This window comes from Pleurodeles waltl, chromosome 6 (assembly GCF_031143425.1).
Source record: "Pleurodeles waltl isolate 20211129_DDA chromosome 6, aPleWal1.hap1.20221129, whole genome shotgun sequence".
In the NCBI taxonomy this organism is placed as follows: Eukaryota; Metazoa; Chordata; class Amphibia; order Caudata; family Salamandridae; genus Pleurodeles; species Pleurodeles waltl.
In genome coordinates, this window is record NC_090445.1 from 590,329,989 (window position 1) to 590,352,678 (window position 22,690).

Sequence of the window (22,690 nt, forward strand, 5' to 3'; positions counted from 1 at the left end):
TGAAATCCTAACACTTTTGTATATGGTCACTGTGAAAAATTATATGCAGCTGCGCGCTTGTGATTTGGCAAATGAAATAATGCAGACTTTAGGTTTTTGCGCAGTGCAAGAAGGAAATACTTATGTACATTTAAATCAAGAACAAGGGAAGAAAATAGTGCCCCTAGCTAGAATCATACAATGGATCTGGTACTTGCAAGACAGGGCTAGAGTACCACAGGTAAAAGAATTACCGGTGAAATTGTGTGCACCATTTGAATTCGTGTCTACTGAAGATAAAAAGCATGTTTGTTTTACTAATGATTCATTGACTGAAATGTTGTTTTCTGGCACCGTAGAAGGAACAGCGTTGTATAATGTGTGTCAGATTTTAAAGCAAGAGCTACGTGAGATGTGTCATTTTTACACTGATTTTTGGTTTATTGCTAATGTTTTAGCACCTAACTGGTTCAATTACCTTGCAGATGTTAATGAGAAAAATTCAGAGAGAGAAGTGTTCACCCAGAATTCTGCCTTAGTGGGGATGGCTAAGTGGGTGCCCCAGAAATGTGAACAGCTGAGAGAAAAAGCCACTTACAGGTGGGCAGAGATGAGAGAGATGCACATTCCCCTAGATTTGTTAAAAACTGTGCAGTACGCCCAAAAGCAATCGGTCATGCAAGCAGTCACAGAGCAGTTGGGGAGAGGAAAGTTACCAGAACAGAAATGGCAAATTGATCAGGTTTTAGGGAGAGTGATTGCTGCAAATTACCAAGGAAAAATCGAAATTATGCTGATACCTAGAAAAGAATCCGATTCATTCATACAAATTGGAGACAGAATGGCCCAAATTGGCAAAAGTGCAGTGAATGGAGGTTTGGTAAAGAAGGAGTCTGCCCCAGCCCTTCTGACAGTGCAAGAAAAGGGAAGCTGTGGCGCAGCAGATAAAAACCTCAGTGCTGATGTGTGGGCTGAAGCCCCAAGTGATCCTCCAGAACCTGCAGAAATTATAACAAAGGGTCCCAAAAACGTCCTGCTGATTATAAAACAGGGAAAGAAAGAGGAAGGGTGCAGTTTAAATGAAAAATGTTATTTGCAAGAAAAGTCATACTTGTTTCTTTTGCAGATCCTACCACGTTTCGCCACTGTCCCTGAGTGTGCTGTGTGGTCCCCCTTCCGGTGTGTGCGTGTGGGGTCGGGGAAGGGACCGAATCCCCAACCTGAACCTGGCTGAGTAAAGTGCCAGCACCATGGATCCATTTTGCGCAAACTGCGCCTTCAGTTCAAGTTCAACTTGTTTGATTGCATTCTTCCATTGAAACTAAGCTGTGTTTTTTTTTTTTCCCCTTCTCGTATGGAACTCTGACTTTTGCTTACCTTCCAGCAAACCTTTCAGATGGACCGTGCACCTTTACATGAGCAGAACTCATGCCACATCAAATTGCTAACACTGTTGAATTAGAGACTCAATCAGAGTATAAAAATTGCCCAGTCTTTTCTGTGTAGATGTAGCTGATATGAAAGGTTATGAAATCAATGTGTTAATTCACTTCTATTGCTTTACAGGGATTGCTTTGATCATTCAAATGTGACTTGCTGATAATGTTTTTTTTGTGCTGATGTTTTTTTGTTTTTGTTTGAAACAGGAGATATGTGAAACAAAAATTCATTGGTCAAAGGGCGGAATGTACTGCCATTTGATGGAGTTTGTTTTGACCAATGACTTTGTGTTTCACCACTGCGCATATTAGTTGCTCAATGTTCACCAGTAGCACATGGTATGTTTTGTTCAGTTTAGCCGCCTATGGGCTTTGACATTGCATTAGTCATTACATTCTGTATTCTGCCTATTGGCTTTGACATGGCATTAGCCATTACTTTCTGTATTCAGTTTAGCCGCCTATGGGCTTTGACATTGCATTAGTCATTACATTCTGTATTCTGCCTATTGGCTTTGACATGGCATTAGCCATTACTTTCTGTATTCATTTGAGCCGCCTATGGGCTTTGACATTGCATTAGCCATTACATTCTGTATTCTGCCTATTGGCTTTGACATGCTGTATCCAGTCTAGCCGCCTATTGGCTTTGACATTGCATTCCTATTGGCTTTGACATGATGTATTCAATTTAGCTGCCTATCGACTTTGACATGCTATTAGATATTCTGCCTATGGGCTTTGACATGATATTATATATTGCATTTTGTATGCAGCTTAACTGCCTATTGGCTTTGACATGATATTATACATTACATTTTGTATTCAGCTCAGCTGCCTATTGGCTTTGACATGATATTATACATTGCATTTTGTATTCAGCTCAGCTGCCTATGGGCTTTGACATGATATAAGACATTGCATTTTGTATTCAGCTTAGATGCTTATTGGCTTTGACATGACACTAGACATTGCATTTGATATTTAGGTTAGCTGCCCATTGCCTTTAACGTGGAGTTAGACATTGCAGTTGAGAATCCAAGCTGTATTTTTCCAAGCTGTGTTTTTGCACAAGAGAACCAAGATGTTTTTCTCACAGTAGACTAGACATGATAAGAGAGAGTACATGGGTGTTGTTTTTCTTCGCTAGAGCTTGGGAACAGGAGTAGTCTTGGAGACCTGGCCAGTCTCCAAAAGGCTTGCTCAGTTTCCCAGGTCTGAGAGGAGGGGGCACACCTTTGTAACGAATGTAACAGGCTGCAGAGGGTCAGATTCGAATCTGCCGGACCTCGTGCTGGAGCTTGGCGCCAGCTGCCAGCAATCCCGTGTGGGTAGATGAATCTCTTTCTCGCGGCTGACAGGGGTCATCAGCTTGCAGACCTTAGAAAGATGAAGCTGTAGATAGTTTCCCACACGGTGAAGTATTTGTTTTGCTTTGCATTCAATATCTTATAAATATAACCTGCTGTGTATATTGCAAACGGATATATTTTGTTTGATTAACGCGGACTTGAAAGCTACTAATTCATCATACATAAAAATTGGGGTTGGGGAAGAATTAACAACAATAAAAGTCTTCTTTGACCTCAGAAGTGCATTTCTGGTGTGTTATGTTAGTGCTTAGAAACTAAATAAGAGGAAAGCACTACAGATGGGTAGTCTGAAACTAACAAGGCCTGGTCTATCAAGGTCATAGGTGCTGGCTTGTCAGCTGATGTTGATGGAGGAGATGATCGGGTCCAGTAGATGTCTGGTGGCGTGGGTGAGTCCTGTCACGTGTTGGGTGAGACCGAGGTTTCCAAAGTATCCTAGGAGGGCAATGGAATTATGGTTGATGCAGTCTTCTAGGTGGAGGTTCAGGTCACTAAGATATCAATGAGGGGTGTGGCAAATTCTCTGATGTTGCTTACAAAGTTGCTGTGGGGCCCTGGTGGTCTGTGTGCGAGGGTTCAGCTCATGGAGAAGTTGGCTTTGATGCTTAGCTTGAATGTGAGGGATTCCATGTAGCTGGTGGAGGTGTCCATGTAGGTGGTGCAGCTGAAGGTCCTTAACAATTATGTTGACTTTGCCTCTGGGCTGGCTAAGCGATCTTGTAGCCGGCCGAGATAGCTATAGTGATGTCCTGTGCAGAGGTTGAATTCAGCCATGCTTCCATGAGAAAGAACAGGCCCGGAACGCAGTCGTTAAGCAGGACCCATATCTCCACATCTGTGTTATGTGGTGCATTGTGACAGCAGTGCAGCAAGCGGAGGCCAAGTTTGAGAGCCTTGAGCGAATCAGGGTAGTGGTGGCAGGGGGGAGGACCAGGGTTTCTGGCGTTGGGTACGTTCCATATGCTGACTATGCTTTCAGGCAAAACCAGTTTGCTTTACAATAGTAGGTCTGAGTCTGCATGAAATTCTAGAGGTGTTTGTGTTGGTCCGCTCTTTTATGCCCTGTTAGCCTACATTAACTTGGTTTTGCCACTATGTGCTGCAAAGTAGTTGTTCCATCTGCTCACATCAACCTGTCGGCACAAAGAACCCCTTTTGTGTGGGCAAGTTGATCAATGCTGCTCTTTGTACTACTTTGTGAAGTGTAGCACCACTGCAAAATAATATTAAAGCAATGCCTCTGTTTGTTTAGCTCGGTTGACAGGTCCTGAGATTATACATTATTCTATGTTTAAAATGTTTGAGCACTGTGTGTGAGGAGCAGGGGGTTCATACTAATTTGACAAGCCAAATTTATGATGGCACTTACTCAGAAAGTGAAGCAGAGAGATATACGCCAGAGTATCTTTTGTGTATGCTTACAATATAGGGGCATAAGCAGAAGCTATGCATATGCACATTTTCAATGACAAATGCATAGGGTCATATCCACAAATGCAAATGTGGTTATAAACATAACTTTACAATCAAGTTAACCTTCTATTCGTATGAGGGATTCATAAAGGGATTCTTGGCAGGCGTAAATCCATTTATGTGTGCAGATATGTCTTCCACAAGTGCAGAGAAAGTTGCACTCAAAATCCCACCCAAGGACTGCAAAGCAGGCAATGCAAGAATCTGGTAGCACTGGAAGTTAGAAAAAGCTTGAACAATTTTAATTTGTGTATATTCCCAAACTTCCTGCCGTCCCTTTTTTTATCCTGGAAATGGACAGAGATATAATCCACTTGGTGGGGAAGGGGGGGGAGTGAGGGGACATGTTTTCTTAAGAAAAAGTGGGTGTTTCCACAAGACAGGGGTGGCTCCTCCATTAGGGTGGAGGAGCGTCGCACCCCGCCAGCAGCAGAAAGCAGCAAACCTTTCTGAACGAAAGGATAATAAACTGTGTATAAACTGTGTTTATTATCCTTTCGTTCTGAAAGGGGCAGGGCCATGGGGGTGACTAGTAGTGAGGGGGGAGTGCTCAGCACTCCTCCTCAGTGCGCATGTATGCTTGACTGACCGCCTCGGGCCGGCCAAACACACACATGCAGTAGGCTCTCTCAAGCCCAGCAACACAGTGTCATGAGTGATGTAATATGTGAGGTCATAATCAGTGCATTACGGGAGCGCCTGACATACTTAGCTGAGGTAGCTATAACTGCTGAATTTCTACGGTTTGGTACGAGTAAATTCAGAACCTAACTATAATGTCCATGTACCCTTTGGTTTTTTCAGTGAATTTCGAAGGTTTTTTAAATTCTATTTCCTAACTAGAACGTCTCTGTAACCTTCGATTTTTTTCAGTGAATTTTCTACGTTTTTTTATTTCTATTTCCTAACTATAACGTCCCTGTAACCTTTGTTTTTTTCAGTGAATTTTTGTGGTTTTAGTCACGAATAGTAATTTTAATTACTATATGTTAATTCAACCACTGAAGCACCTGGTCTTTGGCCGTGCGTGGCGTGGCCTGCAGCCAGACCCTGCAGCCAACACTCCCCAACCACCCAAATCCACGATGTGCACAGCCCTTTCGCCGTGAGTGGCAGGAGTTAGCCACTGCTTCCCTGGGTGTGAGAATAGATGTGAGAGGGTGTATCTAGGGGTGAGAGTGGCTGTCAGATTGTCTGTCTCAGTGTGAGAGTGCGTACATCAGTGTTTTAGTGGGTGCGTCAGTCTGTGTGCGGGTCTCTGAGTGGCTGCATGAGGGTGTCAGTCTGTGAGTGGGTGCGTGAGTGTCTGAGTGTGTCTGTGAGTGGGTAAGTAAGTGTCTTAAGTGGGTGTGTGAGAAATTGTTTGAAAGAGACAGAGAAAGAAAGTGAGAGAGAAAGATTTTTTAGGCTTTAATATCTCATACTTAGAATGAGATATTTTTGATAGATTTAACAAAAAAAATGTATTTAATATATTTTAAAAAGTACATTTTATTTTTATTTAAAAACAAAAAAAAATAAACCAAAGGGTAAGGAGTCCAGCTGGACTCGGACCCCATAGCTCATTGCTCAGTGTGAAGGCCTGCAACCTTCACACTGAGATACACAGTGTTTTTATTTTTTTTTGTGCCCTAGGTGGACTTTGTAGTGGAAAAAAATATATTGAAAAAGTAAGGGCCACGGGTTTAGCCCTTAAAGGCTCCCCACCGCACTCCCTACTTTTTTTTTTTTTCTTTTTTTTTAAACAATGCCCTTATGGGCTACATGGCACTGTGGGGGAATCCTTAAGGCTTCCACCGCAGTGCAAATGCTTCAGCAAGCACAGAGGTGCTTTGACAGCAGCTCCCTGCTTGCTGAAGTATTTCATCTCTGTCTTCTACACGTGTGCAGGGGACAGAGATGAAACTTTGGATTTTGCCAGTGGGACCTGCTTTAAAGGTCCTGCTGTCAAAACCCGAAGTGTTTGCTGTGGCTTGGCTGCAGCGCTGTAGCCAAGCCACAGCATACAGCTATGTCCGAGGGGTGGGCACCCCTGGGACATAGCAGGAACTGGCCCTGGGGGGGGCTCCTTGAGGGGGTCCAACTAGATCTTAGCCCTGGGGTGTGGTGTTCCCTGGGGTGCAGTGGTCCCATAGGGACCCCCTTTATTTTTTAAAACATTTGCCCTGGGGGATAGTGGACCCTGGGGCGCGGGGGCACGCGCCCCTGCTCCAACTACAGGCGTGGTGGTACCCAGGGCAACAGGGGGCCACAGGGACTACCGCTTTAGTTACAAGATTCCCCCGGGGAGGTGGTGGTCCCCCGGGCAGCAGGAGGGGGCCTTGATGCCCCCTCCCCATATTACAATAATGCCCTGGGGAGGTGGTGGTCCCCGGGACAGCGGGAGGAGGCCAGGAGACCCCCCCCCCCCCACAATTTTATAGGGACTTGGCCCACCCGGGGGCATTAGACTAACGAAGCGCGGCAGCCTGCGCTTCATTTTTTTGTGATTTTACTAGCATATTTGCGGATCCACTGTGTCTCCGCTCGTAATATCAACAAACAAAAAAATGCTTTTTAGCCCTGGGGGGGTCCCTTTGTGACAATAGCGCCAGAGCTAAGGGGTGACGGTGTTCGTACCCTGGCCCCTTTTGATTTTTTTATTTTGTTTTCACCATTTTTTTGAGACTCTGCTGAAGAAGAGTCCCAAGATGGCTGACAACTCTTCAACAGCTTCTGTTGTTGAAGTGTTAGCAACCAATCCGATCTCAGAATGAGATCGTTAGGGAGTCAGGAATCCTTCACATCCCTAGATATACAAATTTGTTTTCCCCTTAATTTCTCAAAAACTATTGAACGGAATTACACCAAAACAATTAAAAAAACCTTCTTTATGGACCAGGACCTACTTTCCTGCCAAATTTGGTGTAATTCCTTTCAGTAGTTTTTGCACTATCGCTGTTCAAAATCCCTATGTTAAAATGAATGTGGAAAACATGTTTTGAGACCCCCTATTTTCTCCTCCTCCCCTGGACGGATCACCCCGAAACTTTCCAGGCAGCAGTTGATGGAACTGGCAAATTGTTTTGGAATGTTTCTAGAAGGTTCGTCAAGAGGTGCCAAATATATAGGCAAGTAAATAAATGCTTTTTGTATAGAAATGTAATCCTACTTATAACTGGTAATATATATATATATATATATATATATATATATATTATATATACACACACACACACAGGGATGGCTCCTCCATCATAGCGGAGGAGCATCGCCCCACTAAAACGCCCCCAGAAAACCCCAGAGACAAATAAAATAGCATAGTAATAACGTTAATTTATTACCATTTTGTTTTTTGTTCACCCGTCCTGAACCAAATGTCAGGACGGGCGGGGCCTTCTCAGTGGCAGCAGTGGTGGACAGGGCTTCCTGTGCACTGGTTTATAGTGTATGCCACTTTTTCCTGCGTCTGGTGGCAGCCAGCCCAGCATGCGCACCATAAACCTCTCAACCAGGCTGTCTTAGACAGTTGGGTTGAGAGCATGCACATGTATCCCAGGAAGCACTGAGAAAGGCCACTAACACCATTCCTGGAGCTGCTCTCATGCTGGGTAACAGCATGGGAGCAGCATCAGGATTGGTTAAGGGAGTTAGCTGGGGCCCTGGAAGTGACTTGACAGAAGAACAGGACCGGGGCAGAAAACATGTCTGCAGCCAAGACAGTAAGTACATTTTTATTTTATCGCCCACCCACCACCCCTGCCTCTCCAATAACCGCTGTTGCCAGCTGCCACTGTATGTATATCAGAAAACCTCCCCAGATAGGAGAGACCGCATTGGATAAGGTTGCTCCAGTAACAAAAGAGACGCGTTTCGGCTGATCAACAGGCTTATCTCAATGGGGGGGCCCGCGGAGAGAGAGACTCGCTCTAGTCTCTCCGCGGGTCTTTTCGGGACAGCAGGAAGTGGCGTGGGTGCGCCATGATTGGGGGACAGGTAAGTAGGGGTGGGCTTTAGGGATGGGATAAAAGGGGTTGGAGGGGTGGGGTCGGCCTCTTTCCAGGCCGACCATTAGAGGGAGGAAGGTTTTGGGGAGAAGCGACAGGTCTAAGGGAAAAGTGAGACCAGGGTCTGAGAGGGCCCTGTACAGGTTAGTTCCAGGGAGCGCGTAAGCAGAGACCGGTGCATCTGTAACCGGCTGGGGTTCTTAGTCCGGGCCCAGGGAGGCAGACGCTCATCAGGCCGGGCGCGCGGGGGCTGGGCAAGCCTAGGAGTGGGCGGCGGCCCGCCGGTGATTTTGCGGCACACGCGGACTCGGCCGCGTCCCCTGGGTGCACCCTGCAGACTGCGGGAGCACGGAGTTTGTTCTTCGGCCCCGGGGCGCAGACTGAAGGTGTGCAGGCGCGCAGAGGCCTGCTGGGGGTGCCGCGGTTCCCGGCGCAACACGCCGGAGCCGTTTTGACAGGAGGCCGCGAGGCGGCAAATGAAATAAGGGTTTTCCCAGTGCCCCCCCCCCCCAGTTTTGTTGTGAGCCACACAAATAAATACCAAGGGCGGGGCTCAAACAGACTAGGCCATACAGACGGCAGCACCTGGGCGGGCCCTGCTTAGAATTCCGAGGGATTAAGAGGCATATCAAGGAGGGGGGGCCAGGCACACGGGAAAAAAGGGCAGGGGGGCCACAAAGTATGCTTTAAGGCCTGCAACAGCAAGGGCCCACGTGGATATAATATAGACACACAAAAAAAATTTAAAAAAATAATAATAATAATTCCGCAAAGTTTTTCAAATAGGGAGGTATATAGGGTAGGGCAGTGGGGGACATGGCTAACATTCCTGATGCGGAGGCGGTCAGGGCAGCGCTCCGGGTACTGGGCGAGGCCGGACGGGCGGATTTGCTCATAGAATTCGTGAGCAGCGCAGGGCCATGGCAGAAACGGAGGCCAGATGGGCGCAATTATGCAAAGACAGGGAGGAGTTAGGGAGATGACACGAGGATACCAAAAAGGTCAGAGAAGTGACAGACATGAAGGGGGCTCAGACAGCAGGGGCCAGAGCAGGTAGTTGGGTCTGGATACCGCAGGCAGGAGAGGGTAGGTTTCAGGAGGCTGGTGCGGCCGAAGGGCAGGTTGGCTTGGAAAGCCCCAGTGGTTCAGGCGGCCACATGGGGAGAGGCAGCACAATGTCAACGTCAGAGGTTGGCAAGAAAAAGGGGGCCACAACGGGGCGCAACACGGCCCAAGCGCGTAGGAACGAAGCACTAGAGGGGTCTGCGGTGGCCTTCTCTACACCGCGGGAACGGGGACATCATCAGGATGGCGGACGCCATGTGGGGCTATGTGCTACAGAGCCACCGGCAACCAAATACCAAGGGCATATGGAAAACAAAGGAGGTGGGATAGGCGAAGAGGAATTGGAATTGGATTATGACGAGGACGACGGAGATTGGGAAGATGGAGAATTAAGGGATGAGGAAGTGAGTGGGGTTAAGAAGGGGGGGGCGGGGGCGCAAGTGCGGCGCAACCCCTGCCTCTGCTTTTGTCTTTCAGGACTACGTCATGGCCGAAGGGCCGTCAGGTGTAAGGCCAACAAGGCCACGCGGCGGAATGTCAAGGCGAACACCGCGATATGTGGAGGAACCAATTGGAGGTAAGGGGAGATGGTGGTCAGTCTGGGGTGATGGGGGAGTGGCTAATAAGGTGACACGCACAAGCAAATCCATAGGCGTGGGAGATGGGTCAGTTTTAGATAATCCGGGGGAGGTCGTAACACAGAAGGGTGACACGAACAAGGACAAGGAGACGGCATCCATCAGTGTCACATCGTCGGTTAGCCCGCCCACAGGGGAGGGCAAGAACGCGGAGGATAAAGAAGGGGGAGCTCACAAGAAGCGTCTTCCGTACATGGGTTTGGCCATGCCTTTAGGGTCACATGTGGCAGAGAAAACTAAGGCGAGGATATGGAAACACGAGTATGTGGATGTTTTCAAACTATTACACAGGGACATACAGGCCAAGGAAGGCTCCAAGTAGGAGGAGTGGGAGTAAGCACGCAGGCCTAGGGTTCCTATTACTATGGACAATTGGACGTCCGCATTTTTGATTTTCACCAGTATATACTGCGAAAAATACCTAGACCGGGCCATTGCGCTATTCAAGTACATGGATATCATAGAAAGGCTCAGATGCATTTTGGGGGTTTTGCATGGCTAAGTTATGACGAGGAGTTTAGGGCCCGGGTGAGCATCAACCCCGAGAAACCATGGGGGGACGTAGATCCGGAATTATGGATGCAATGGATGGCATCAGCACAGGCAGCGGCATCCACTCATACGGCGAGCGGATTGCCGGTAACATATAAGCCCTTTCAGGCGCGCCCGCCTTGGGAGGGGCGGGAAATACTACAAAAACGCAGGCGGGTAACACAGGGGCTTGTTGGAATTTCAACAAGGGTTTCTGTTCAAGGGCTCAGTGTAGGTTCAAACATGACTGCTCCAAGTGCGGGGGTCGTCATCCAGTCATACAATGTTTTTCCCTCAACAGCCTGGCAGAGCAATGGAGGGCGTCAAGAGGAAGAGGCTCACAAGGTGCTCCTGCGCCAAAAGGGGCCTACGCCAGTTAGATTAGAAATTTTATTGCCATGGCTGCACAGGTACCCGGACAAGAATAGGGCCAGACAATTGGAATGGGGTTTTAGAAAGGTTTCTAGGGTAGGTTATCAAGGTCCTCGGCAGAGGCGATGGGCAGACAATTTACGGTCTGCAAAGGAACAGCCGCAAGTAATACGCGACAAAATAGACAAGGAGGTAGCACTTGGGAGAATAGCAGGTCCATTATTCGACTGGCCAACGGATCAGTTGATGATATCCCCATTAGGGGTAGTACCCAAAAAAGCGCCAGGCGAATTCCGGCTCATACATCATCTGTCATGGCCAGAGGAGGCGTCGGTAAATGATTTTATCGCGCAAGAAGATACCAAGGTGATTTACGCGTCAGTCGATGATGCGGTGAAATTAGTATTGAAGTGCGGGTTAAAAGCGGAGATGGCGAAATGTGATATACAGTCTGCCTTCCGTCTGCTACCAACTCATCCAGCAGATTTTGACCTTCTAGGCATGCAGCTAGATGGAGCCTGTACTGCCATTTGATAAGTTTTGTTTTGACCAATGACTTTGTGTTTCACCACTGCGCATATTAGTTGCTCAATGTTCACCAGTAGCACATGATATGTTTTGTTCAGTTGAGCCGCCTATGGGCTTTGCAGTTGAGCCGCCTATGGGCTTTGACATTGCATTAGTCATTACATTCTGTATTCTGCCTATTGGCTTTGACATGGCATTAGCCATTACTTTCTGTATTCAGTTTAGCCGCCTATGGGCTTTGACATTGCATTAGCCATTACATTCTGTATTCTACCTATTGGCTTTGACATGCTGTATCCAGTCTAGCCGCCTATTGGCTTTGACATTGCATGCCTATTGACTTTGACATGCTATTAGATATTCTGCCTATGGGCTTTGACATGATATTATATATTGCATTTTATATTCAGCTTAACTGCCTATTGGCTTTGACATGATATTCAGCTCCGCTGCCTATTGGCTTTGACATGATATTATACATTGCATTTTGTATTCAGCTCAGCTGCCTATTGGCTTTGACATGATATTATACATTGCATTTTATATTCAGCTCAGCTGCCTATGGGCTTTGACATGATATAAGACATTGCATTTTGTATTCAGCTTAGATGCCTATTGGCTTTGACATGACACTAGACATTGCATTTGATATTTAGGTTAGCTGCCTATTGCCTTTAACATGACATTGCATTTGATATTTAGGTTAGCTGCCCATTGCCTTTAACGTGGAGTTAGACATTGCAGTTGAGAATCCAAGCTGTATTTTTCCAAGCTGTGTTTTTGCACCAGATGAACCAAGATGTTTTGCTCTCACAGTAGACTAGACCTGATAAGAGAGGGTACATGGGTGTTGTTTTTCTCTCTGCTTGAGCTTGGGAACAGGAGTAGTCTTGGAGACCTGGCCAGTCTCCAAAAGGCTTGCTCAGTTTCCCAGGTCTGAGAGGAGGGGGCACACCTTTGTAACGAATGTAACAGGCTGCAGAGAGTCAGATTCGAATCTGCCGGACCTCGTGCTGGAGCTTGGCGCCAGCTGCCAGCATCCCGTGTGGGTAGATGAAACTCTTTCTCGCGGCTGACAGGGGTCATCAGCTTGCAGACCTTAGAAAGATGTAGCTGTAAATAGTTCCTACACGGTGAAGTATTTGTTTTGCTTTGCATTCAATATCTTATAAATATAACCTGCTGTGTATATTGCAAACTGATATATTTTGTTTGATTAACGCGGACTGGAAAGCTACTAATTCGTCATTCATATAACAACAATAAAAGTCTTCTTTGACCTCAGAAGTGCATTTCTGTTGTGTTATGTTAGTGCTTAGAAACTAAATAAGAGGAAAGCACTACAATTGGTACCAGAGGTCGTGGGGTGTCGGTCATTAAGAGGTGATTAAGAAGGGGTTTGACGAGTTAGTAGATTTCTAAGTGCACACTTTAAAAGTGTAATTGTTTTTTTGTTGTTTGGAGAATTACAGAAATTGTTCTGTTTGGAGAATCACAGTAGCACGGCAGACCATGTCTGAGAATACATGTGTTGATGAACTGCCTGATGGTGCTAAGAAAAACTGTGAATTGTTTTCTGTTTGGGGAATTACAGAAGAAAATGCATGTGTAGCTAAAAGGCCTGATAATGTTTTGAGAAATAATTCCTGTTGTATATATGTAGAAAACGTGTCTTTTGGAAGTAATGATGACAGAAAGGTCTGGATACCTTTATCTGCTTACAGAGAAATGCAGGAGAAATGTAGGAAGTTGGAACATGAAAATAGGAATTTACGTGAGCAAATTAGCCCGACTGAAAGTTATAAAAAGGCTGTTTTTGAAGAATCTTTCTTGTCCCATTCCAGTAATGAGGGGGTTAAGACAGCTAAAACGAAGGATTTTAGAGCAAGACACCCAGAGTTTCATTAGCTTGTTTGATTTTTGGAAAAAGAATAGCCTTCATTTGAGAGAAATCCTAACACTTTTGTATATGGTCACTGTGAAAAATTATATGCAGCTGCGCGCTTGTGATTTGGCAAATGAAATAATGCAGACTTTAAGTTTTTGCGCAGTGCAAGAAGGAAATACTTATGTACATGTAATTCAAGAACAAGGGAAGAAAATAGTGCCCCTAGATAGAATCATACAATGGATCTGGTACTTGCAAGACAGGGCTAGAGTACCACAGGTAAAAGAATTATCAATGAAGTTGTGTGCACCATTTGAATTCGTGTCCACTGAAGATAAAAAGCATGTTTGTTTTACTAATGATTCATTGACTGAAATGTTGCTTTCTGGCACAGTAGAAGGAACAGCGTTGTATAATGTGTGTCAGATTTTAAAGCAAGAGCTACGTGAGATGTGTCATTTTTACGCTGATTTTTGGTTCATTGCTAATGTTTTAGCACCTAACTGGTTCAATTACCTTGCAAATGTTAATGAGAAAAATGCAGAGAGAGAAGTGTACACCCAGAATTCTGCCTTAGTGGGGATGGCTAAGTGGGTGCCCCAGAAATGTGAACAGCTGAGAGAAAAAGCCACTTACAGGTGGGCAGAGATGAGAGATATGCACATTCCCCTAGATTTGATAAAAACTGTGCAACACGCACAAAAGCAATCTGTCATGCAAGCAGTCACAGAGCAGTTGGGGAGAGGAAATTTACCAGAACAGAAATGGCAAATTGATCAGGTTTTAGGGAGAGTGATTGCTGCAAATTACCAAGGAAAAATCGAAATTATGCTGATACCTAGAAAAGAATCTGATTCATTCATACAAATTGGAGACAGAATGGCCCAAATTGACAAAAGTGCAGTGAATGGAGGTTTGGTAAAGAAGGAGTCTGCCCCAGCCCTTCTGACAGTGCAAGAAAAAGGAAGCTGTGGCGCAGCAGATAAAAACCTCAGTACTGATGTGTGGGCTGAAGCCCCAAGTGATCCTCCAGAACCTGCAGAAAATATAACAAAGGGCCCCAAAAACGTCCTGCTGATTATAAAACAGGGAAAGAAAGAGGAAGGGTGCAGTTTAAATGAAAAATGTTATTTGCAAGAAAAGTCATACTTGTTTCTTTTGCAGATCCTACCACGTTTCGCCACTGTCCCTGAGTGTGCTGTGTGGTTCCCCTTCCGGTGTGTGCGTGTGGGGTCGGGGAAGGGACCGAATCCCCAACCTGAACCTGGCTGAGTAAAGTGCCAGCACCATGGATCCATTTTGCGCAAACTGAGCCTTCAGTTCAAGTTCAACTTGTTTGCTGTGTTTTTTTTTTTTTTTCCCTCTCGTATGGAACTCTGACTTTTGCTTATCTTCCAGCAAACCTTTCAGGTGGACCGTGCATCTTTTACATGAGCAGAACTCATGCCACATCAAATTGCTAACACTGTTGAATTAGAGACTCATTCAGAGTATAAAAATTGCCCAGTCTTCTCTATGTAGATGTATCTGATGTGAAAGGTTATGAGATCAATGTGTTAATCCACTTCTATTGCTTTACAGGGATTGCTTTGATCATAATGTTTTTTTTGTTTGTGCTGATGTTTTTTGTTTTTGTTTGAAACAAGAGATATGTGAAACAAAAATTCATTGGTCAAAGGGCGGAATGTACTGCCATTTGATAAGTTTTGTTTTGACCAATGACTTTGTGTTTCACCACTGCGCATATTAGTTGCTCAATGTTCACCAGTAGCACATGATATGTTTTGTTCAGTTGAGCCGCCTATGGGCTTTGCAGTTGAGCCGCCTATGGGCTTTGACATTGCATTAGTCATTACATTCTGTATTCTGCCTATTGGCTTTGACATGGCATTAGCCATTACTTTCTGTATTCAGTTTAGCCGCCTATGGGCTTTGACATTGCATTAGCCATTACATTCTGTATTCTACCTATTGGCTTTGACATGCTGTATCCAGTCTAGCCGCCTATTGGCTTTGACATTGCATGCCTATTGACTTTGACATGCTATTAGATATTCTGCCTATGGGCTTTGACATGATATTATATATTGCATTTTATATTCAGCTTAACTGCCTATTGGCTTTGACATGATATTCAGCTCCGCTGCCTATTGGCTTTGACATGATATTATACATTGCATTTTGTATTCAGCTCAGCTGCCTATTGGCTTTGACATGATATTATACATTGCATTTTATATTCAGCTCAGCTGCCTATGGGCTTTGACATGATATAAGACATTGCATTTTGTATTCAGCTTAGATGCCTATTGGCTTTGACATGACACTAGACATTGCATTTGATATTTAGGTTAGCTGCCTATTGCCTTTAACATGACATTGCATTTGATATTTAGGTTAGCTGCCCATTGCCTTTAACGTGGAGTTAGACATTGCAGTTGAGAATCCAAGCTGTATTTTTCCAAGCTGTGTTTTTGCACCAGATGAACCAAGATGTTTTGCTCTCACAGTAGACTAGACCTGATAAGAGAGGGTACATGGGTGTTGTTTTTCTCTCTGCTTGAGCTTGGGAACAGGAGTAGTCTTGGAGACCTGGCCAGTCTCCAAAAGGCTTGCTCAGTTTCCCAGGTCTGAGAGGAGGGGGCACACCTTTGTAACGAATGTAACAGGCTGCAGAGAGTCAGATTCGAATCTGCCGGACCTCGTGCTGGAGCTTGGCGCCAGCTGCCAGCATCCCGTGTGGGTAGATGAAACTCTTTCGCGCGGCTGACAGGGGTCATCAGCTTGCAGACCTTAGAAAGATGTAGCTGTAAATAGTTCCTACACGGTGAAGTATTTGTTTTGCTTTGCATTCAATATCTTATAAATATAACCTGCTGTGTATATTGCAAACTGATATATTTTGTTTGATTAACGCGGACTGGAAAGCTACTAATTCGTCATTCATATAACAACAATAAAAGTCTTCTTTGACCTCAGAAGTGCATTTCTGTTGTGTTATGTTAGTGCTTAGAAACTAAATAAGAGGAAAGCACTACAGAGCCATATATGTGAACAGGGTTCTATCTATGGGTTGCGCGATATCATGCGCACTATTCGAAACTTTCAGTACCTTTCTGCAGTGGGTCTTTGTGAAAACAAGTGGCCACAAAGTGGTGACACACTATCTGGATGATTTTCTGTTTGTAGGGGAAGCCGCATCCGGGGCATGTGGGCAGGCCTTGGCAGCATTTCAGAGACTAATGAAGCAGACAGGAGTGCCTTTGGGACCGGAAATACAGAGGGCCCGCTGTCTATCATGACTTTTTTGGGCATAGAGCTAGATGCAGAGTTAATGGTGGCAAGATTGCCAGCATCAAAGGTGAAGGAAATCCTAGAATGCCTAGCAGCTGTGCGAACTCTGCACAAAATGGAGTTACGGACTGCACAAAAACTACTAGGATATCTCAATTTTGCGTGTAGAGTAGTGAGGGGAGGACGCACTTTTTGTAGAAGACTCGGACTGTCCATGTCAGGGGCGGTGTTACCTCACCATAGGATAAGAGTTTCCGTGGCCCTGAGGGAGGACATCAAGGTATGGGAGGTGTTCCTGAAGAAGTTTAATGGGGTACCAATGTCTTTTGGAGATGCGGACACAGTATGGCAAGTTCAAATATTTTCAGATGCAGCAGGCGCGTCTGGTTTTGGCATTTAATGGGACGGGAGGTGGTGCGCGGAGACATGGCCCCGGCAGTGGTTACAACAAGGGAGGAGTATTTGCGTTCCTGGAGTTCTTTCCTTTGTTAGCGGCACTGGCAGTCTGGGGACGGGAACTGGCCAACAGGACGGTGGTTTTCCAAGTGGACAATATGACAGTAGTGGAATTGGTAAACAGACAGAGAGCCAGGGATCTAAGAGTTTTGCGTTTGTTACGTCAATTTATGCTGCAATGTTTATCTCTCAATGTTATCTTTAAAGCTGCACACATACCAGGGGTATACAACGAGATTGCAGACTCCCTATCTCGTTCACAGTGGTGGCGTTTTCGCGACCTGGCGCCAGGAGCGGAGCAGACCAAGACTACGGTCCCGGCAGACATTTGGGAGTGGGGGGCATGATGATCTCGGGGCTGGTGGAGATGTCTTTAGCAGTCTCTACGCGGCAAAGTTACAGGCTGGCATGGTTGGATTTTCAATCTTTTTAAGAATTTAAGGGCAATTTCTGGGCTCAGGGGCCTGAGTGTTTGGAGACACGGGCCTTACGCTTCGTGCTGTTTTTGATCAAGGAAGGGCTATCCCCGGCCACGATAGGCGGAAAATTAGCAGGTGTTTCATTTTATGGGAAGCTTTTCTTTGGTACGGATCCGGCGCGGAATGATTTATTGGGAAAAATGTTGAAAGGATGGGGCAGGGTTAGGGCCGGGGAGGGAAGTAAGGCAAGAGAGCCCATTACCTTTGGGATACTGAAAGAGCTTTTGCATGTTTTGCCAGCATGTTGCACGGACGAACACGAAGTAGGTCTCTTCAGGTTGTGCATGGTCTGGATGTTTTTCGGGGCATTTAGGGTATCGGAATTGTTGGGCATAGGCAAGGAGTGCGGTGTAAAGGAGAGGGAGATCTGCATGCATCAAGGGAAATTGGGCATATGGCTCAGGAAGTCCAAGACGGACCAGTTAGGGAAAGGGAAGTGGGTATGGTTGGAGAAAGGAGGTGATGATCTAGCATGCCCAGTGAAAGAGTGGATGGTTTTCAAACAAAAGTGGGGATAGGAGGGGGAAGCAGGGGTGTTTGTGCATGCTTTGGGAAAGAAACTCACTAGCTATCAGTTGCTGCAGGTTTTGAGGATGGCTTTGGGCCGGACTGGTCGGCAAGCAGGGGATTTTGGAACACACTCCTTTAGGATCGGGGCAGCAACTGCAGCAGCTCATTTAGGTTGGGATTGGGCTAAGATTAAAGCAATAGGTAGATGGAAATCCAGATGCTGCGAGCGCTATGTTAGGCCCTAATGAAACCCAGGTTGGGGGGGGGGGGTTTAGAAGTATATCACAGTTGTTATAGTGTTTTTTCTTTACAGGGTGCGTGGCCGGACCGAGGAACGATAAGACAGTGACTTGGCTGGTCGGCCATTCATTCGTACATTGGGCGGCAAAATTCGCTAAAAAACAGATCTACGGCAGATCAATGGGACTGCCCAGCAGACACCACGAAGTGCGTTGGTGGGGAAAGAGCGGAATGAGGTGGGGGAGTTTTACTCCCATTTATCACAGGGAATTTGCCGCAGTGGGGATGCCCGGATTTGTTGCTGATACACTTGGGAGAAAATGATTTGGTGAGGCAATCAGGGCTCACATTGATACAATTTATGCAGAAAGATTTGGAGCTATTGAAGCGGAACTTGTGCGGGACATGTCTGGTATGGACAGAGTTTATACCTAGGCGGATATGGAGAGGGGCAATCAATCACGGAGCCATTGAACGGGCTCGGAAAAAGTTGAATAGGGCAATGAGGGTATTGTGCTGGGCCCAAGGGATTAAGGTGCTGAGGCACGAGGATATTAAGGAACAAGAGGGGACATTGTTCAGAGATGATGGAGTACATTTATCGCAATTGGGAAATGCGTATTATTTGATGGGTTTGAGGCTGATGCTGGAGAATTTATGGGGTGAGGACCTGTGGATTAGGAAATGAGAAGGAATCAGGGTGGCAAACGAGGGTTTGCCGGGTGGGGCAGAAAAACGCCACATGGGTTTTCCTGGGTGGCAGGAAATGGGGGAGGGGGGAGAGCCAGATGCAGGCTTGTTCCCCCCTTCCAAGGGGAAAAATGAGGTGAAGGATCAGAATGGGGGGGAGGATTGTTTACAAACAAGGAGGGCATGGAAGGAATAGGGGAGTGTCTAGGGGAGGGGATTTGAAGAGAGCTATTAGAAGAGAAGGAAGGCCATAAGGAAGCTTTTAAGTTGAAATATTGGGCGAGAGGGATTTCATACAGTTCAAAGTTGTTGTTGTTTATGTTAAATCCTGTCCTAAATAAATGACCTTTTGCACTAGAAATGAGTGTCAATGTATGTTTGTCCCGATGGGGGGGCCCGCGGAGAGAGAGACTCGCTCTAGTCTCTCCGCGGGTCTTTTCGGGACAGCAGGAAGTGGCGCGGGTGCGCCATGATTGGGGGACAGGTAAGTAGGGGTGGGCTTTAGGGATGGGATAAAAGGGGTTGGAGGGGTGGGGTCGGCCTCTTTCCAGGCCGACCATTAGAGGGAGGAAGGTTTTGACCACCCACCCGCCCTGCACGGATAGGTAGGCAACAAGGAGAGGGTGGTTAAGGGTAAGGCGTGATTAGGTAGGTAGGGTTAGGTTTTCGACGTCAGTTAGGACAGGTGCAGTGCAAAAGGGTTGATAGGAAATGGGGGAGGGGGGAGAGCCAGATGCGGGCTTGTTCCCCCCTTCCAAAGGGAAAAAGGAGGTGAAGGATCAGAATAGGGGGGGGAGGATTGTTTACAAACAAGGAGGGCATGGAAGGAATAGGGGAGTGTCTAGGGGAGGGGATTTGAAGAGAGCTATTAGAAGAGAAGGAAGGGCATAAGGAAGCTTTTAAGTTGAAAGATTGGGCGAGAGGGATTTCATACAGTTCAAAGTTGTTGTTGTTTATGTTAAATCCTGTCCTAAATAAATGACCTTTTGCACTAGAAATGAGTGTCAATGTATGTTTGTCCCGAAAGCGCCATTTAGTCACGCTATTTATACGTCTTCAAAGACATAAACAAAATACTGCAACATTCCTCATCTACGGCAAGTACTCATAATATTTAAACAGTTCCTGAAAACTTTGCTTTCATTACTGTTAATATTAGTACAGTAACATACCATGATTCATCCTAATTAGCGGAGCTTTTATGTGCCATGACTTTTACAGTCTGTACTTCCTTAAATCACCTGCATGTACATACTGAAAGGGTTAATGGGTATCTTTCCCACCTCTCCTGTGTAAACAGTCAATCGCATACATTCCAAAATTCCAAATTCAAAGTGCTTATGTTGTGATTTCTATCGCTGCATCCCAGGAACTGTATATTTTACAAAATTTAAAAGCACAAAGACAAACAAAACCGCTGTTCCATATCAGCTGTGCCGCCCTCCAGTCGCAAACCTTAATTAGAACAGTGTGTCCCGGAACACTCCTGAAGCCAGCAGCATACTTTCTACTCTACACAGTTCCAATCATCCTCACATCCCGGTAAGAATACAAATACCGAAAAGCTGCTGTAGCAACAACGATATTTATACATTTTTAGCGCCGCATTTGCGTCGTTTTATGACGCAAAAGTGGCGCAAACTTACGAAATACAATTGTATTTTGTAAGTTTGCGCTGCTTTTGCGTTAAAAAGCGGCGCAAATGCGGCGCTAAAAAAGTATAAATATGGGCTCAAGTGTTTAATCTCTCAGATATTGCACACAATTCATTTGGTAATAGGGCAGTACACATTGGTTACTGGTTCAAAGTTCTGGTGAAATCCAATCCGCCAAACTGCAAAGTCCTCCAGTCCCCACTGCTCGGCAAATGCCATTGCGGTGCCCAGCTCCAAACATCAGTCGCAATCTTCCAACGAGGAAGGCGGCTTACCTCAAGGGAAAGATCTCAGCGGAGAGCGTACTCATCGCTTCCTTGCCCCTGTTTCAGCCGCAGCCCCCATCATGAACGTCAATTCACCAAAATGCTCGGGGTAGCGGAAGTAACACCACACGACCTTTGACCTTCAATTACACTCTCTCTCTCTCTCTCTCTCTCTCTCAGTGATCAACAGCCTTCATCAGTCTGAAAAGTGCACGCTTTCAGAGACGGAGGGGTCCTATTAGAGATTTTTTTCACTCTTAAAAAAAATATATATTGACAACTCAAAAGGGTTGCCCCAAAACGTGGCAGAGAGCACTATGTACTTCAACAGTTGTATTATTTCATGAATAGCTGCAACCCATGATAAAATGACAAGAAAGGCACAGCAGGGAGGCGTTCAATTGTTAAGCAACATATACGATGAGCAGGTCCCATGAGAAAGGCTAAAGGGGGCAGACAATCATTCACAGTTTTATACAGGTGAGCTAGCCATTATGGGGTCTCTAGGCGCTGGGAGCCTCGTCTGGCTGGTGCTGGCAGTGGAAAGAGAGATACATGTGGATTGGTAGGGGTAGTAAGTAAGAGAAAACACAATATTTTGCAAAATAACCAACATTTTTGAAGACTTTCAAACAAAGAGGGAGAGAATGTATGTTGGTTTTTGTCTGTGTTTATGTAAAAATACCTAGTAAAAACCGACAGACACCTCACTATGGGCCAGATGTAGCAAGGTTTTTTGCATTCGCAAACTGTGCGAATGCCCGTTTGCGAATGCAAGAAGCCAGTTCAGAATGTATGAAAGACATTCGGAACGCAAATTTAAGGAATCGCAAAAATAGCGATTCCTTAAAATTGCGACCCTGTTTAGAGAGTAGCAAATTGCGACTCTCTAAATAAGAAATCGCAAATAAGGATTCCTTATTTGCGATTTCTTACCACATGTATGAAGCCATTCCTAAATGCGATTTGGGCATTTAGGAATCGCTAATTACCACCAGGTTGAACCTCGTGGTAACCATGTGCAAAATTTAAAAATGCATTTGAAATGCATTTTTAAAATGTACATGTAAAGCACACATGTTCTTTTGGCATGTGTGCACCTTACATGTCCCAAAAAAGAATTTTGGGGTGCAGCAGAGGGGGCACTAGGCCCCCAGCACCCTGGGGTTTTGCATTTCCAAAATTGCGATTTCTGTTTAAGAAATCGCAATTTTGGAAATGCAAAAAAGTCGCAGATATGGGCCAACAGGCCCATGGGTGCGAATGGGGACAGATTCTCTATTTGCGATTCGGTAATAGCATTTGCGATTTTTAAGAAATCGCTATTACTGAATCGCAAAAATCATACATACCTTTTTGCATTTCTGAAATAGCGATTTCTTAAAAATCACTATTTGAGAATTGCAAATCGGTTGTACGATACATCTGGCCCTATATCTAATTGAAAGCACCTGTACCCAACTATTTGCCAGAAAATATTTATTGAAGGGGGTTGTAATACCCCAAACATCCCCTCTGAAGCTACACCTCTGCATATAATTACAAATGAATGTGTAACATATGGATCAAGGAAGCAGCGACAATTATGTCACAACAGAAACAAATAAAACCTCAGTGTGGCTTACGATAACTGCATATCGGCCAGGAAAAGCCAAAGGCATGGACCACAAGCGTCATTGCCAGCAGCATAGCACACATTCCATAGACACTGGTGCAAGCAAGGACAGTGGGCCATTGGACTGCAGTTTTGGTAGTAAAATACAGCTATTATCAGGGTTCAGTGGGCCCCATAAGGCGCTGGGCCCCATTGCCACTGCACCTGCTGCAC

General features: G+C 45.6%; 1 long non-coding RNA gene across 1 annotated transcript in view; it reads right to left on the minus strand.

The window, feature by feature from the left end:
• The window catches only part of LOC138301992 (uncharacterized), a 191,329-nt gene extending 170,421 nt beyond the window's left edge, over positions 1 to 20,908 (minus strand). Inside the window, exon 1 of the long non-coding RNA XR_011205210.1 lies at positions 20,872 to 20,908. This is a non-coding gene — a long non-coding RNA (uncharacterized lncRNA). The remainder of the gene's footprint in view (positions 1 to 20,871) is intronic.
• Positions 20,909 to 22,690: the final 1,782 nt, after the last annotated feature.